This window comes from Venturia canescens, chromosome 1, assembly GCF_019457755.1.
Source record: "Venturia canescens isolate UGA chromosome 1, ASM1945775v1, whole genome shotgun sequence".
Taxonomy (NCBI): Eukaryota; Metazoa; Arthropoda; class Insecta; order Hymenoptera; family Ichneumonidae; genus Venturia; species Venturia canescens.
The window spans coordinates 26,530,662-26,548,148 of record NC_057421.1 but is presented as its reverse complement, the minus strand read 5'-3'; the positions used below and the strand labels follow the sequence as shown (position 1 = coordinate 26,548,148).

The 17,487-nt window shown below is 38.4% G+C and overlaps 1 protein-coding gene across 4 annotated transcripts in view; it reads right to left on the bottom strand.

Annotated features, from left to right (window-relative positions):
• LOC122419088 (tachykinin-like peptides receptor 99D) overlaps positions 1 to 17,487 on the bottom strand; it is a 104,563-nt gene that overhangs the window by 57,138 nt on the left and 29,938 nt on the right. Inside the window, exon 2 of one of the 4 annotated variants that reach the window (XM_043433362.1) lies at positions 7,943 to 7,980. The exons of the other annotated variants lie outside the window; for them this stretch is intronic. The gene's annotated coding sequence lies outside the window, so the exon portion shown is untranslated. The remainder of the gene's footprint in view (positions 1 to 7,942; positions 7,981 to 17,487) is intronic. 4 annotated transcript variants of the gene reach the window in all.

Sequence of the window (17,487 nt, the reverse complement as noted above, 5' to 3'; positions counted from 1 at the left end):
GTATAAGTTGGTATCACGAAATTTCGATGCACCTTCGAATCTTTGTACTTTCTTTCTCAGAATTCAAGTCCTTAAAATAAAAAATGTTTCTCGTTAAAATAGTGTGGACGAAAAAAAGAAAACTTTGTAAAAACACGTCGTTTTTGAAGAAGATGAAACAAACACTTTTAACTCAGCGGAGTTGAAACAACAATGAATTAATTGACATTCCTGAATGCTTTCAATGCAACAAAACCCGTTTTTTCGAAGCCTCCATCTAAGATTGCAAATTTTATATCGTTCTATACACACCTATTTTCACTGTCACAGTGTCGCGCTCCAGAGCATCGTGAAATCCCCAAAGAAAACAGAGCTTCAACGGACGAGGCTTTGGCTGTCTCATATTCACAGTAATCTGACAGCAGAAGGCGTGATAAAAATTTATAGAAAGAGTTGCTTGCGATGGAACAATGGTTTGCACGAGAAAACGTAATCCTGTGTGACGAAAATTTTTTTTCTTTTCTTTACTCATACGCGATAGGTTGAAAGTAGCCTTTTCATCGTTTCTCGAAAGTTCCGAACATTTTTTAAATATTTCATTTTCAATTGGGGCGAAGCTTTTCTCATATTTCCATGTTTTTTTTTCATTCATCCACATTGTGGAAAACTTTAGCAGTGTTTTAAGATTTGACCCAACCTCGCACCCAGCCATCTACAATTCCCTGTTGATCACGATCGATCTCGCGAGAACGTGATAATTTATCGTCCCTTTTATTGCCTGCATAATGGGACATTATCCCATTCCCATTGGAACGCCTAGGACGAGGGAATAAGGAGTAAACGATGAGAAGCTTATCTTCATTTGGGTAACGAAATAAGCCCGATACGAAAAGTTATCGAATACAATACGTGATACGTTAGAGAATAATGTAGCGAAGGACCAGATCGAATCGTGGAACGTTCCTCGTTTCGCTATTATGCGGGTCACAAAGATGTGCTTGTGCTCAAGTACAAAGGGCGCGGGTGAACGAAAACGGTGAAAAGATAACGGCTTTAGGTTGTTTGCTCAACGGCAATCGAAATCGTTCAGTCTGATAAATCGTTGAAGTTTGTCGCGTGCTTGTACGGAAAATTGGTGAAAAAATCTTGTAGACATTGGGGAATGACGCCCTTTGGGCATTGCTTGTCCTTCCCTCTGTGCAAGGTCCCTTTATCTCGCCCCTCTTATTTTATGCCATGTCAGTATACGTGGCATTTCTGTTTGCTTGTAAATAAAGGGCGTTGTTTTTTTAGCCGCCCCTGAAATACCTCATGAATTCCAATCTGCGTCGAGGTTCACTGAAAGTCTTTACAGCCAACGGATTTCCGGAACGAGGCTTCGTTAGTTATTATATCTATTAATACCGTGTTCTGATTTGATTGAAAATTTGATGCAGAAGCTCGAAAGTCCTGGTTCGAAGAGCCGTTCTATGAACGTGCGGCCTCGACGATCTCCCCAGATGAATCGACTCCGTCGACGCCGATACACGGTGTGGGGAACACTCAACCAAATACTGTGACACAACCGGATGAACGAGCGGAGGAGGGTTTTAAATTTCACAGCGCTACGGGGCAGGGTCTCGTGCATCGATGTTCGAGCGGGATGCAGATTTTCCGAGTTTCTCATTGTGCCGACGATCCAAAGCTCAGTAAAAATTGAGCCGCTTCTACCGGCTCAGTTTTCCGATTTCCTCCGGCTCTCGCGCACACGTACGAATACTGCATTGGGATAGAAGAACAACATTTTGGAAGATCTCACCACCGAGGCTCATGGAAATTAGTGGAACACCGGAAATGCTGCATTGGAATGTCAGAAAAATTTACTTGGGAGGTAAAATCAGGAAAATTTACGAATTAATCTAGCACCTTAAATACATCATATCAAAGCAGTTTATCTTAATATCTATGGTGCAATCTAACCTTGCTCGATGAAACTAGGCAGTTAGAACCTCGACCTTGCTAGCCGATGCAGTTTTGGGGGCCTGGAAGCGCGTGTTACGTAGAAGCAACATACGCTCCGAGAGGGTTAAATTCACTGCGGGACGGAAGAAATTTTTGACAAGTTTACAGGACAATCCAAGTTAATTAATAACGCTTGGAGTTCCTTCGAGTCAAGCTGAGTTGCAAGTACGCCCTCGATGTAAGAACAAAGCATTGAAAGACGAAGATGGCGAAAGAGAGAGGGAGAGAGCAGTGAGAAAGAGGAGGAAACAATAAGGAGAAGAAGAAACGGGGAAGATGCGTAAACCGGACGGAGATGGGAGGTTCGTAATAGTGTAGACAGGGACCAGAAGTGGATGAGATGACAAAAGTAGGGAGAATGGAGGGGGAAAGAGGAGAAATAGGAGGAGTGTCTCTCTCGTGATTCTGTTGAGGGTTGAAAATGTTCCTGCAGTAATCTGGAATACAGAACAACCTTCCACGCGTTCACGGCGTCGCATGCCAAGCTCTGCAACAAAGATCTCTCTTGTGCAAACAGCCGCGAGTTTAATACGAAGTGCACCGGCCGGGGTGAGCACGGGAAGTGAGATTCCCTATTTCTTGTGAATCCAAAGACTATTTACCTCGAAAATGCTCGAGCCATCCCGAGAGCGAGTCTCTTGCTGGATGTATTTCTATATTGCTGCTTTACGGCAATTCGTATGGTTCCACTATAGTTCTTAATGGAACGGATTTCGAGTTTGGACGAATCTGACCACAAAATTGCTTCTGAATGAACAAAAACGAATTTCTGGGTAGAGCCAACCGACGATTGCCACGAAAAAGAATCGTTCGTGTCTTCTTCACGTGAAAACCGAGTTTCCTGACTCCATCAACCTTTCATTGGATGCGATGAAGCGTATTTTTCTATCTGCAATTTTTCAGGGCACAGGCGGACGAGTTTCCACTAATTTTTAGCGAAAAATGAGATGAGACCCTCTCAGAAGGAACTTTATTTTTCATAAATCCCAACTTATTTAGATTTTAATAAGGTCTCAGTACGACATGTTCAGTAATTAGAGCTTAATTATTCTCATTCCATGAAAATTTGAATGAAAAAGCTGTCGGTTGAGGCAAAGAGAATTTGAATGTTCGGAAGGAAGATGCAAGTCAATCATCTCGTCGTGTAGCAGCTGCGTTCTTCATTCCGTGTTACAAACCAACTTTTGAAGCACAGGATTCTTGGCAAGCCGAACATAAGCTGCACTCTGCCTTCAGCCTGAGGCCGCTAAAGAACGTACTTGAACGATACCAAGGGCTGCTTTGCCTCGACGAGTGCGAGACGTGAACGTTTTATAAATTCATCCTCATCTGCGTTCTCGGATAGGACCTAGCCGGCATCATCGTTTCTCTTTTCTGTACGTGTGTATCTCTTCACCTTTTTTTAGGTCGTTTTCACGGCCCTGGAGACTTTCTATGATGAAACTTTTGGCTTAGAATTAAAAATGGATTATATGCGTATTTTTATTTCCTACTGGACGTCATTAAACTATCGTACAGTATCAAACTTTAAATTTTGCCGAATTCTAATGATGAAGCAAAATATCCAGTCGTCACAGTTCGACCACAATAAACTAATCATTTTAAATGATACTTTTAGCACTCAACCGCTCCAATAAATTTTCCTCAAAGCAGCCATATGATAATGCTCAATTCTAAATGAATTTATTAAATGATAGAATCGTACTTGGATTAGGCGCCCAGAAAATGTGAGGCCAATGAAATTCGAATGTTATGAGTATCACTTAGGAGAAGGTCCTCGAGTTTATGACGTGGGTTAACTCATATTCTTCCATGAAATTCCATCATTCTGGACAATGCATTATTCACCCTGGGTATTTGGATTGGAGAGATAGAAACGAAATTTTTTGTCCTCCTCGTCGGAACTTTTTACGCGAGGTCACACAGGCTGAGTTTGCTCCATTTATTTTTTTGTCACCCTTCAACATGTTTTTCCTGTTTTTCTATTTTTTTCTTTCCTCACATATGCCACAAGCTGAATGCGTGACTTTCAACTCGCGATTTTCTTTACTCTTCATTTTCAACGTTCACGTGAATTAACTTTCCTCAAAACGTCGTAATTAATGTTCGTCTTGAAACAACGTTTTTGAACATTCGATTAATTACCGAAAATCTTAATATACTCCGAGAGGATTTTCATATTCAATGAAAATCTCAAAGATTTGCAATAATAGGATAGAGGATTCTTGCGATATATTAACGTGAATTTAATTTCGTTCCACCTCATCGAGTTATATTGGCGGTAATGTCTAACACGAGGTCTAACACGTCGAGTGAATGATGCTCCGGAGGAATGAGAAACATGCATACCGTTGCACTGAATTGATTTCAAATTACTTGATCTGATAGTTGCATACGTCATGGACAAATGATTGTTCGTATGGTTTCTGAATATTCCAGAGCTTTGAGTATAGCCCAATGGTATATTCTATCAAAGTTAGTTAACATATGAATCAGAGGTTCGCATGAACGATGCAACGTTCTCGCTGTTTAATTATGCATTGTAGGGAAGAAGCTTTCTGCAGCGACCAGAATCGATGATGATTTCCAATTAGACCAGGATTCCTTTCGAGGACGGTAGTCGTATCATCAGAGGTTTGCAGTCCTGGCAAGCGGCTACCGTGTGTGGTTCATATACACGTAAATTGCGCTACCGAATATATATAAGCGTGTGTACTATAGTGCGTAAGCGTTTGACGCTGTTGGAGAACATATGTAGTCTACCTTCTTGTAATACGGTTAGTATGACGATAATGGAATATATTGGATAGAGGGCCTGAAAGCTTGATTTCGTTACTGGAAAACCATGCGGACTATCTTGTTTGCAAAATTTAAAAACAAAAAGTATCTCGACAAGGAAGTGAAGAAACTTCGAAGGTCGTTGAAGCTTCTAGGGAGGAAAATGTTACTACGTTTAAGATTTTCTTATAAAGCTCAATCGTTCAATACACGGAGAAAACGAGGCCGAAAATTCTAGAGGAAAGTACTAGAAATATAGTATCTCGGGGACAGTACATGCGTACTGGATTGCAGCATTAATTCGAAGAGCAGTGATAAGAATTGTTCTATCCACCATGGTAAAAAGATCAATACCCATGCCTTTTACTCAAAATACTCAGAACTGTTTTTCTCTATAAGCATAGTAAAAAATGTTTTCAGTCAGTTGAAATGTTAACATTGTAAAGCATGCTCGGGCAACTCTGAAAAAAACTATATGCATGGTAAAATGGCACACATATTCGGTGTATATTCGTGTATTAATCATAGGATTTACTGTGCTGACAGTGAACATTTGTGATTTACAAAGAATTTCCACTTATCAGTAAGTGCTAATCTGACATGATGAATAACACTCGAAAATAAAACGAAATATAGTTCTCACGTGCATCAATTTTTGCTATCCACATAAAGCTATTTAGAATTCAAGGGACGAAAAATGGCAAAATTTAAAAAATACTATGCTGTTTGTAATCGGTGCCTAAATACTTTTTAAATTCTTGAAAAATAATATATTCCTCGCGATACAAAACGAATCCGTTTTCTCCGTGTAGTTTAAACTCGATCACATTTAAGATGATTCAATCAAAGGCTATTGAGGCTATTTTAAAAGACTGAAAATTTTCAGAGAAATGATAAAACCGATGAACATGAGTATATCCAAGGAATTAAAATTCTCAAGACATCGATTTTTTGTTCCTAAGGAAACTTAAGCGGTTTGCAATTTCTATGAAACTACTCCTGTCGTACGAAGCATCCGAGGCTAGATGCGAGCGAAATTTCCTATCGTATTTTGAGGATGAAATTGAACACGTAAAGCAGTAGATTTTACGTTCATGCGGGACTGAGCGTTCGAGTCCAGCGGAAAAGAAAGAATGCTTCGGGGTGAAAACCAGCACGAAGCTGCAACACTGCACGTAATCTCGTTGCATCTCATACGCCAAGAGATGCGTATAAGGTGGCTAGACAGTTTCCATCTGAATCTGGGTGTAATAGAGTTCGTAGGTATACGACAAGGAGGGTTCAGGGTTAAGGATTTTGCGGGCTGTGCCGAGAACCAGCCACGTAAGAAGAGGGAACACGAAACCTCCGTTCACGAGAGCCGAAAACGTTTCGTGTCTCCTCACGCAATGAGCTCTTAACGGGGACGAAAGTCGCCTATCTTCTACGTGTACCTTTATGATATGACACAAGACTCGTGCGTTATCCGACACACCGGTGCTAAATCCACAAAGGGCAAGCCCTGCTATAAACCCTGGCGACTGGTAATTGATTGTTGGATGGGGAGCATTAAATCATGCTCTTCGAGGTTACCATACTACCGAAATGTCAAATTTTACGATACTCTAATTTGCGAACTTATGAAAAAGGAAGCTGATCAAGTTTCAAGAATAACGTTTTATTTTCTAAAATCATTTCTGTCATGTGAACTTATTACTAATGATTTTAGCGCACGGACGGTACATTTTCGTCAGTTCGTTCTACAATGAACGCAGCAGGATACAGTTTTCAAGTTTCACGTTCACTATCGTCACAAAAGTCTGAAGTTTCCGGATCGTACTGCTGAAGTTCCACGAACGTCACAGCTTGCATCGTCAGGGCTTTGAGCTTCGGTGCTGAAGCTCCCTGGTCTCAAATGACTACTCGAAACCTCATAAACGCGAGGTCACCGTTCTGGATGACCGCGTAACCGATCTGCGTGTCCGTGCGTCGGAGAGCAATTTCTCCCGTGCAACATTGGAAGACTTTAGCTTGTTCAACGTATTCGCTAACCGCATCGACGGTTTTGAGAAATCGATGATAAAATAAAGTTACGATTTTCCGAGAAGCTTTTCAAGAGTGAATATTCCCATATGCATATTTCCAAACGAAACGAATTCCACACTCCGAAGAGTCGTCGTTAACCGATTGAGAGACCAAGGCCTTAAAAACTGGGGTTCCTGGATTTGCGATGTACCAAAAGCATTTCTTAACCACGATGAAAAACCCGGTGGGAAAATGGAACTCGAAATGTTCCTTTTTTTATAAAGTCGATGCAGCATCGGACTTGCCTCGCATAATAATGAAACGTCCCTTTTATTTTTTACCTTGCGAAGGGAGGCGAACATTGCCGTAGTGAAAATTTCGACGCCATCCATCATCGTCTATCGATTATATGTCGCTTGCAAATGTTTTTCATACATTTGCATCATACACACTTCGAACGAGTATCATGGAATTGATGTACAAAAATACTGTATTAGTGTTAGTAAACTTTATAAGCAATTTTGTACACCCCGTTTTTTATACAATATGGTTTTCTCCACAAAGGTGGAATCCATTCACTGGTAAGGAGAAACGGTTTGAATCGTTTAGGCCATTATTAACCCGGAAATAGGGAGGCACGTTGTTATATACCCTCCTGCGGAGGGGTTCTTACCGAGGTTCATACCTTATTGGATATTTCGTATCTCGTTTTTTCTCGTTGGCTCTTTTCGGGCCTATTACACACCGAAATGAGGGTGTCAAGAGCCTCAAAATTTATTCTTCAACAGCGCTGAATGAGCTCGACGAAAAGTAAACGAATGTGAACAATTTTTGTGCTAAAAGCACAAACGCATGGAGCTACTTATGAATTCAGATCGAAGTGACTCCGGGAGAACTAAGTTGGCTCAACTGTCACTGAATTCTAACGACAGAGTTTACTCTTGGTAAACGTTCCTTTCATTATCGGCGAGATGAGAAAGCCGAGAAATGCTTTAACAGAAACTTTCAACAATCGACATCCCCAGCTGGAGGTTCGTTGTCTCGATTTGGTAGATTCAACGGATCGGGAAATCAAAACTCGAGTTTCTAAGCTTATTGAAACATGCAAGCACCGTTAATGGAGCTTCTCCATAATTGAACATTCCCTCTATCTGAACTGGTATTCACTGCATGAGCTTACGTTTCGATGTCCATTCATCTCTCCTTCCATTCTTGGTACTGAAAATTAATATGTATAATTAACGGGTGTGCAAATTACACTCCTGTTCGATGCGAAATAACAAAAGATCGGGTTTTATTCAATTTTAAAAAGATTATGAAAATTGACAAGGACCAATTTCAGCTGGAATACAAGTCAAAATTACGCGATGAAATAATGAAGGACGGTGTTTCCAGCCTTTCAATTTTTCGTCAAATGTAGACAAGGGACGATTATTTCACTAGAATTTTCAACCCACTTTACGCAGGCGTGTTCCGTGGGTGTTGTTCATCCCTCTACGCTGTCAAGGGCCTGTTCCGCATGATTAATGATGTCACAAATTGTTCCGGCTTTGTAAGTCTCGAAGGATCATGTACCTCCTTCATTATCAAGCTGATAGCTACCCCAATTTGGAAGAGCATAATTTAAACTTGTCGGAATCAGTTACCTGCATATCTGCGTCTACAACTTTTTCTTCACAAAGTTAAACATGATACGACAAAGTCATGATTTTTCACTGCTACTGGAAAGTTTTTTGAGTAGAAGAATCATTTTTTCTTATCATTGATCACTTTGTTTGAATCTTGATAAATATTTCAAAATGCTATTGTAAGTAATCAAAAGATTTTACTAACGAAAAGCATTTCGAAAAATCTTTTTAATTGGGTCAAAGTTACATGAAGTGAAATGGGCAGAATTTTTCCTCCTGCTCTTCATATTCTCCATAATTAACGTAATAAAAAGTTGACTTTTCCAATACTTCATTGGAATTTCAAAATACAGAGTAGAAAAATTAACGTGTTGAATAATAATGCATCATACACATTCGATATGAATTCAAGCGAATGTCAAATTATAAAGTGTCAAGCCACGTCGTCAGATGCCCAACTTCAAATTACTGAGAGTCTTTCATACTAAGGAATTTTCGCTGATAAATCAGTTATTCGAGTGCGAAAGTGGAGGGATGACACTGTACGATGTCGAGTGAACCGAATGAAAAATAATGAGGACGATTTTATATCTATATAAATATTATCGCGTGTTCAATGGACGTTCAATTTCGTACGAGAAAAGAATTTTCTTCCATATGCGAGTTCCAACGTGCGATCGTGTTTGATAATAATTGGAGACTCATAAAACATCTCACACTTTTTGAAAATATAAATATGAAGACCAAAATTTTTGAAAATTCTACTGAATTCTCGAATTTAAATAATTTTATTACAGTCAATGTTATTGATTCAAACATTGCAGTATTGTATTACACCAAAAGTGCAAGAAAACAGTTCGTGCATGAAAAATTTCAAATATTCGATTTAAGATTTACTTATTCAGAGCTCACGATTTCACACATAATATTTTCCCACATGCTTATTATGATAGAGGAAAAAGGATAAAGAGTTTTTCCCCTCTTGAACGTATCGAGTTTGCTAGAAACCGTCTTCATTCTACGAAATAGGTAGAAAAATAAATTTTCCTAAACCGACACTGGGAAACGTCGAAACGACCAGGTGGAAATTCGATAGGTGTAATAGGATAGCAATATTCTGCAGATCGAGGTCACTGGTGGAAACACCTCACCCTGGAGTGTTTCTCAATCGAGTTCTCGTAGAAGAGAGGATAGATATAAGATTTGGGTTAATTCTAGTGGAAGCATTGAGACAAGAGCCCTTGGGAAAGGAATCAAGAATATGAAAAAAAAAATTCATAAAAAGTTCGTCATCCCTTCCGTCAACTTCGAGATAAAAAAAAATCACTCAAAAAAATCATCGACAAAGCTTTTTTGTGCGATATTTAATTGGAGTATGACCATTTTTTTCCATGAATGCATCTCACATGTCTGGCAAGCTTCCCTCGCAAGAAGGGAAAAAAAATATATAGACTTTCGTTTCACTCCTATTATTACTGCCTCTTCGTTGGTTCTGTTAAATAGAAGAAAAAAAATTGAAAGGGAACTGAATAGAATTGCGTGTGGGTACGGTGAAATGGAATAGGATAAATCAATAATAGAGTCGGAGAAGTGGAAAAGGTACAAGGAACAAGGAATACGACAGCTGCTGCTTGGCTGACTATAACCTGCTTTATCTACTTTGCGCTTGTGCTATAGTATTCCGACTTTCGATACTTTCGATATTTCTACGGATGAGCCATACGAATAATTCGTTTATTCACGTATGGACTACGATTGTTCAGTCACGCCTGAAAGATTTCATATTTGTTTTTTTTTTTTTTTTAATTTCTAAATCTTTACTTATCTTTTAATTTTGAATAATTTCTAAAAAAAAATCGATGCATCATTACTCGAGTCTTCAGCATATCCTGATTCCTTTGGAAAGAGTGCCAAGGTGAATTCATTTGATTCATGTGTGCGCGTTACAGTTTTCAGTTCGTAAAAATATTTCGTTACTGAAAATTCTTGATTACTTTTTTATTTGATTTCATGATGAAGTTAATTTACTAGAGAAGTGAATTTTAAATCAAGTTTTCATTGCTTTTGAGAACTCTTTTGAATAAAAATTATGCGATTTTATCATCTCATAATCCACTTCACTTGCAATGAAGGCGCAAAAATAAAATTTGGTAACAATTGGAAAGGAATAATTTCAAATCTAATTGGGCCAAACTCGGTGCTCATTCTCGGTAATACGTGCAGTTTATATTCCCGAGTTTCCAAATTTTTACGAGGTTTCTATTCTCGCCCGTTGAATGTAATTCCGGCGTTTATTCAAATCCATTCAGGCCCAGAGGCGACGGTTAAGTAGAAAAAAGCTACCTTGAAGAAAAGTTCTTTCATTTTCAGAGTAATCACTGGATTCGGTAGATTCGTTGGTCGCGTTAGGGCAAAGACGCGGTGGTAGCAATGGATCTCCGAGTGAGGACGCTCCTTGACGTAAAAAAAGCAAACGAGAGGAGAAAAGAGAGAGAAAAAAGTTGAAAAAAAAAATAATGAAGCGGCTGAAGCGAAAAAAGACGAGCAGAAAAAAGAGACAGACAGGAAAGCAAAGAGAATAAAATTGCAGACAGAGTTTAAAAAAGAGAAAGTGAGAGAAAAACGGATCTGGATATACACGGATCTAGAGAAAAACTTCCTGTTACTTTTTCTACTTTGACTTTGCGGAAGCAGTTAATTGCGGGCTTCTGTTTCGTTTCAAACTTCTTAAGTACATCTGAGCTCTTGCTCCACACTACTGTGAACAATTTCCTGCTGGAAACGTACATTTTTTTTTAGCCAGTCTCGCAAATATGATTATCAAACATAGTCATTCACACACGTCACCGAACATAGGCTTGCAGTCTATTTGGGTACTTCGAATTATATTTTCGTTTCGCTAATTTTTCATCTTAAAAAATCTTTCGAAAAAACCAATCATGATAATCGATACGAATGTTCAATTTCCTTTAACTCTTCAGCACAGATCGTGCAATTAGAAAGTTTTCTCACATGCATAATTACAAATACTCAATTCGGTAAAAAAATCGCTGTAGTTACTGTCGCAGCCATAAAGACAGAGATAACTGTCACTAAGAAAGAAAAAAATTTTTACTTCTCTATCATACAGACGAATGAATTCAGTGAGCATGAAAAAAATGTCAAATGCTCGAGGCATTTAGTGTTTTCGAGTAATTATAATTTCAATAGTGTCACGGTGGGCGAGGTCCCACCGTGACTGCTAATGGGTACAACTGTTGAGTGGAACATGAAAAATCTCAACACTGCAACGTGGTGTCACAAAATGGAAGGTATTTTTGTTAAAAAAAAAAAAAAACAAAAAAGAAGAAAAACACACACAGATACAGGCAAATGATTATGAGACTATTGCGTTGTTCAGTGCAGTTGTGATGCTTTTGAGTAATTAAAGTCTTTCGCTAAAAGCCACGTAATACAGAGAAGTGAGAAGAAGATCCTATGGAGTATATATAACTTTTCGTGACAAGATGTTCCTCCTGGTACCATTCAGACAACTATTAATACGCGTTATTACACGCTCTCTTGATTGCAAACTTTGGCGTACACGTAGCAGAGTCATCTACGTCGTAAAGAAAGAAGTTTTTCTGTTTCTTTTTTTTTTAGCAAGAGATTAATGTAATCTACGTTGGAGGAGATAAATGAGATGTTGAATTGTGTCACTATACTTTTTCGTTTCTTCTCCGTGTAAGATTAATGAAAATACATACCGAAGGACACGTGCTGCTTTTCTCACAACTTTAAAAAATATTGGAAACGTGCTTCGAGCGTAAGAAAATTGTTATGGGCATGAAGTTTTACTCGAAATGTTAACTTTTGTTGAATGAATTTGATGAGCGATTTTGATGACTGATCGCAACAGCACGTTTTCCTTTGTTACAAAAAAAGGTGTCGGATAAAGTATGGAATTTTTCATAGGAAATTGGAAGATAAAAATTCTAAAAATTCTTTACGAAAGTTTAGCTTTTGTTTGTGGATACTTCGTCGGGATTTTCTTCCTTTTCTAAAATTTGGATGACGACATTTCTCGTGATTTATCTTCCTCTGATGGGGATAAATTTTAGTTCACTTTGTTTTTCACTTCGCCTCTCGGATACGTCCTGAAATATACCGTTTCTGTTATCAGCATTACTGCAGGACTTTAGGGTTTCTCCGCCCTAAAACACTAAGGATAAAACCTTCTATTTATGACACTCGAACGCCTTTCCTTTGTAGCGAGGGCCAAAAGATTCTTGGTGTAATTTCATTCTTATCGTTAAGGATCTTACAGGGTGAACACACTTCGAACATTAAGGTTCTTCTTATTTTTTGATTACAATCTATCTACAATAGAGATAAGTGAATTAATAACGATGACTAATATGTTTGTGTTTGATCTGATGAAGCCTTGCTATAAAAACTCACGTGATTGAATATTTCGACGAGGAAAAATGTAAATAAATCAACGATCACATTAGTGGGCTGAGTTTCAAATTGAATTTATAAATAAACAATCATCCAAAACCAGGCAGCTATTCGAGGGTAAAGTTTCTTTGTTATATTTAAAAGACTCTGACGAAGAATTTATGATTTCGATCACTTTTGTGTTCATAGCTCAAGTACATGATGTTGATTCGAGGACTAAAGTTTTGAAGATAAAGCTTTTTTGTTTGTGACGCGAGAATCAGCGAGGCGAAAAATGTTAAAGTCGACAGAAATTTTCGAACGAGATAACACGTTAGGAAGCTTTTGGGCGATGATTCAAGAAAAGAAGGAGCTCACCGAGAGCGTGAGAGGTGAAAATATATGAATTTTCGACACATACATGGAATGCTTCACGATTTAGTAAAGAAAGTCCGATGAAGGAAAAGGAAAAAGGGAAAGAAGTGAAGGCAGGAGATGGGGAAATGGGAATGAGGTGACGACGATCGGAATAGAGAGTAAAATAGGCCACGAAAATATAAGAAAAAGTAAGAAAAATGCGCTACAAGTTGAGCAATGTAGTTTTGGAGGTTTCCAGACGCCTCGAATGGGATGGAAAATTCAGGGAGTTACGAGAATTCCCTGCTATCGAATAGAGAAAAAGACACGTCTCGAAAGATCAGCGGAGTGTTGCCGAAAGGATTTAGTTTCATACGTGAAATAGCTAAAACACTCTCTTCCGGGATGGTACATGAAAGATTTTCCCACGTGTCTCTTTCCTTCCGAAGATATTTCTATCTCTCGCTTTCTTCTAAGAGTTTTCGCGACTTAGCACTTTCGTCGAGACACGTACAAACATTTCGGTATGAACACTTCCATCAATTAATAACAACCGGAGTTTTACGGGCTTGGCACCCACTCAATTCACGATCCAACAATGAGATAAATGCTTAAAGTTGAAGTTATGATAGCATAATGTGCAGGAGTAACTACAATCTTCTTTATAAAATACTCCCTCGTATTAAATTCATATAAACTTTAAAATAGGTGACAGAAATAGTTTAAAATATATTGATTATGTTCGCATCATTATGGTTGTTATAATCATTCTTACTCGTTCAATTTATTTGTCGTGTTATTACAATGATGTTTAAAATTGGTGGCACAACTATTTAGTATGCACGACCAAAGGATTTCGAAGATACTGAAAATATCAATGGAAAGCATCCACCAATCGGGTGGCTCGGATTAACGACTATCAAAGGCACGCGAATAATTGAATCTCTATTACTCATCCAGCGTTTAACATCGGTCTCATCACGTTTCACCAAAGTAAATGATCCTTGAATGGGCAGTTGCCATTGAACGGAAAATTTCACACTCAGGATTGTAATTAAAGTCGCAGTCAAGTAAACTCCGAAGCTTTCTAATTAAATCGGGGTGGTCTCAAAATTCAACGTGAGAATTTCCGTCTTTCGTAATCTTGCTTCACACGCGAGTCCGAGAACCGTAGAAGGGCGAAAACTCGAGTAGAAGTTATCGGGAAAGTTGTCCGTAGAAAAGAACTTGAGAAAACTCCTGCGATATTTTGGCAGATTATTTTCTATATTCATGACGGTGGTTCACTTTTCGGAATGTCAAAAAACCACACAAAAATCTACGAATTGTTTTATGGTTTCTTCGTTAACTAGGCTTACATGAATTCATTCATTTTCTACTCCCCCGATGACATCGATGCCCTCAACTAAATTTTAGTAACTTTTGAAACTTCAAACACACGCCTCCAACAAGCTGTTTATACTGCCTTGCCCCTCAATTGTTAGAGCAATTATGAAACTTAGCAAACGCCATATTTTTCAGTGCACTGCACGAGACTGTACAAACGATCGTCAGTTGGATCGCCGTCAATGTCCCGTTCTAAATAATGTAACACCATTACTTTGCTACCGGTCAAGGCGAAAGACGATGATAATGGAATTGGTTCTTGCAATCTTCGCAAATGCATTAGATCAATTGTCATTAGTCGTAAACATCGAAGCAGAGCCGGAGACCACGTCATAAAAAAGATCCAACACAATATTTGAAGTCTATATTGACAGACGAATTTATTAATTCGAGTGATAATTCATTTCGGTTATGGAGCCACTTAAGTGGGCTGATTCGGTGCTAAAACCGACGATAGGAATATTGATTAGGACTGCAAATAGTTTGATCGTATGCAGAGCAGTACCTGGGTTATTATTTTCCTTATGGAATTCAGCCAAGTCCAAATTTTAGAGTATCAACGAACAATTTCACAAAGCCAATGGGACAAAAGTATTGAAAAGGAGGACCAGGATGCCTGTACTATCGTTTGTAATGTAAAACAACCAGGCAACAACATATTCCGACCATGTGAAACGGGCTCGAAAGCCATTAATGATTTAACGTTATTAAAGCTCCTCACACAAGCCTCGCCTACGTTTCCACTAATCCATCAACCTGCAGATCAAAGTCATGGTACATCAATGAACTAATAGCTGTGATATCAGCCGCAATACATATCTATATCCACACTGCCTGTATCTCTCCCTCTCTCTTTATTTATCTTGGAACCCGTGTCATCATACGAGCAGATTGGAACCCTCGCATTAATTGTAGTGGGTGGAACGGAAGTCACGAGGCCTCGATCCATTCCAAGCTCAATATTTACTCGTCAACAAACAACGCTGAATTTCACCTCCTCATCAATTAGAATCGTCACAAATTTTCGCCTTAACTCCAATAAGAAGTCACGAGTTGTTCTTGGCCATGGCGTGATAACAGCGATCACATCGCGTCACGTAGAGGCTTTGGTATGTCAGTTTTTACTGTAATTGTCATTATTTGAGAAAATCCAGAGATTATTTGATCCAATGATGCCTCTTGCACTGAGAATGAATCCAAATCTTCTAAGATTCATTCTTGCTTTATAATTCTCCCAACCATTCCAGAAGAATTTCAAAGCAAAAATGGTTAAATCAGCACTATGAAATTGTGTCTACTATGATCTTGACAGGGAATTTGGATCGGAGTTCGAGTTCAAGGGCAGTCTCGTATTAAAAAACTCAAAAAATCTCTAGCCCTAGAAAATTATTTCTAAAATATTTTTTCGGATTCTACCAAAGCCATGAATGGATTTTTTCCGATTTCAGGATATCAAAAATCAAAACGACTTCAAGTTATACGAGTTTGTATATCTGAGGGTTGAATACAGTTTCAACGAATAACCAGGATCGATGAAAATTCTTTTATGCGAGTCCAAAGTTTTACTAACAATAAAGAATTCTCGCGAATATAGGAAATTCCATTTCAAATTTCCCTATCGAATGAGTTTGCATCTTCGATCTCGCTACAAATGGGATCTGTTTTAGTACTTATTCAAAACCATTTCTGTCATTTTTCTGGATTTTTTTTCATCTCGTCGTCTCTGAGACACTGAAAGTACTCTCAGAGAAAGTAGAAAACTTTATAAAATAAAAACTGTAATGAGGGTTTGCCCACGATGGGACTAGGCTTCGAAATTTTACGTCCTCAAAAATGCGGTTCCAACAGAAAACAGGATAAAAAATTGAGTCGACTGAAACAAAGATTTTTTCGAAAGCTACGTTAAAGAACGGAAATTTTCGACAAAACCATGGCTAAATTGATCGGAAAGTAGAGACGATAAGAAATAAAAACAATATCGTAAAAAATATTGGCAAATAAAGTTCAGTAAAATGGCACAAATCGCTCTGAATAAGTTCTACAACATTTTAAATTGTAGCGAAATCGCAAATGCAAACTCATTCAAAAGGTAGACGGAGAGAAATTTAATTATTTGAAGAATTGAAGTTTCCTATAAATTAAATAATAGTTATTGTTCCAAGTAGGAACTTTACCAAAGTATTTAGTAAATTCCGACGTTCTATCTACAATATTTACTGTTATAAAACTGAAAATTACGCAAAATCTTTGAAATTTTATAGTGCGCTACAGGAATAAATACTTTTCGTCAACTTGTCCCTACAGTCGATACGACGATAAATTTTACAGTGAATTTCACACTAAATATAACCGTTCTTCGTGTAGTTTGATATTCATCCGATGAAACGGCCCATGCATACAAATGCTTAAACACCGATACAAGGTGTGGATATAAATCCATAGATATACTTCCATTTCTTCCCACGAACGTCTATTTATTTACACAATAATATACACGTATAAATTGTATCGAACAATAAAATGCACCTTGGATTGAAGATTTTATCGAAGAGCGAACCCCCTGTGTGCAGTCGATATGCGAAGTTATTATGACTGGCGAACGAAGCTGATAATGGAAAAGGGCATGTCAGAGGGGGAGGTTTAAAATTCTAGGGAATAAAAAGAGAGACGCGATTTATTGATTTTACTTCTGTCATGTTTGATCATGATGACGCAAAAGAGGGAGAAAGCCTGACCAATCGTTGCGCAATATGTGAGGTTCTCATTTCCCGTCAACAACTTGCCAATTAGCTGAAGTGCACTTGTAAGGGAGAATTACGTTATGCGAGTTCGTCAATTGAGTGGGCGTGGAAGGAAACTTCTCCGGTCCCCAACGTTCGTATGCAGAAATTCTTGCGGTAAACGCTCGAGTGATACGAAAGAGGATCGAGAATGA